This window comes from Arachis stenosperma, chromosome 3, assembly GCF_014773155.1.
Source record: "Arachis stenosperma cultivar V10309 chromosome 3, arast.V10309.gnm1.PFL2, whole genome shotgun sequence".
Classification (NCBI taxonomy): Eukaryota; Viridiplantae; Streptophyta; class Magnoliopsida; order Fabales; family Fabaceae; genus Arachis; species Arachis stenosperma.
This window is the reverse complement of record NC_080379.1, coordinates 90,573,050-90,574,402: the sequence shown is the minus strand read 5'-3', so window position 1 is coordinate 90,574,402 and position 1,353 is coordinate 90,573,050. Positions and strand designations below refer to the sequence as shown.

At 41.2% G+C, this 1,353-nt stretch overlaps 1 non-coding gene across 1 annotated transcript; it reads right to left on the bottom strand.

Moving 5' to 3' along the window:
- Window positions 1–478: 478 nt before the first annotated feature.
- Window positions 479–586, bottom strand: LOC130972075 (small nucleolar RNA R71). Its single transcript, XR_009083275.1, has one exon. It is a non-coding gene; the product is annotated as a small nucleolar RNA R71 (small nucleolar RNA).
- Between the last annotated feature and the right edge of the window lie 767 nt (window positions 587–1,353).

The following is a 1,353-nucleotide window of genomic DNA, read 5'->3' as shown; positions in this document are numbered from 1 at the left end:
GCGAAAGCTAAGAGAAGCTAAGGCACAACTCTCTGTAGAGGACCTAACAGAAATCTTCAAAGAAGAAGAACCCATGGCAGCCGAAAACAACAACAATGCCAACAATGCAAGGAAGGTGCTGGGTGACTTTACTGCACCTACTCCCGACTTCTATGGGAGAAGCATCTCTATCCCTGCCATTGGAGCAAACAACTTTGAGCTTAAGACTCAATTAGTTTCTCTAATGCAACAGAATTGCAAGTTCCATGGACTTCCATTGGAAGATCCTCATCAGTTTTTAGCTGAATTCTTGCAAATCTGTGACACTGTCAAGACTAATGGGGTTGACCCTGAGGTCTACAGACTTATGCTATTCCCTTTTGCTGTAAGAGACAGAGCTAGAATATGGTTGGACTTACAACCTAAAGACAGCCTGAACTCTTGGGAAAAGCTAGTCAATGCCTTCTTGGCAAAGTTCTCTCCACCTCAAAAATTGAGTAATCTTAGAGTGGAAGTCTAAACCTTCAGACAGAAGGAAAGTGAATCCCTCTATGAAGCTTGGGAAAGATACAAACAATTGATCAGAAAATGTCCTTCTGACATGCTTTCTGAATGGAGCATCATAGGTATCTTCTATGATGGTCTGTCTGAACTGTCCAAGATGTCATTGGATAGCTCTACTGGAGGATCTCTTCATCTGAAGAAGACGCCTGCAGAAGCTCAAGAACTAATTGAAATGGTTGCAAATAACCAATTCATGTACACTTCTGAAAGGAATCCTGTGAACAATGGGACAAATCAGAAGAAAGGAGTTCTTGAGATTGATACTCTGAATGCCATACTGGCTCAGAACAAAATATTGACTCAGCAAGTCAATTTGATCTCTCAAAGTCTGTCTGGAATGCAAAATGCACCAAGCAGTACTAAGGATGCTTCATCTGAAGAAGAAGCTTATGATCCTGAAAACCCTTTAATGGAAGAGGTGAATTACATGGGAGAACCCTATGAAAATACCTATAATTCTTCATGGAGAAATCATCCAAATTTTTCATGGAAGGATCAACAGAGACCTCAACAAGGTTTCAACAACAATAATGGTGGAAGAAACAGGTTTAGCAATGGCAAGCCTTTTCCATCATCTTCTCAGCAACAGACAGAGAATTCTAAGCAGAACCACTCTGACTTAGCAACCATGGTCTCTGATCTAATCAAAACCACTCAAAGTTTCATGACTGAAACATGGTCCTCCATTAGGAATTTGGAGGCACAAGTGGGACAGCTGAGCAAGAAAATTACTGAACTCCCTCCTAGTACTCTTCCAAGCAATACAGAAGAAAATCCAAAAGGAGAGTGCAAAGCCATCAACATGGCCGA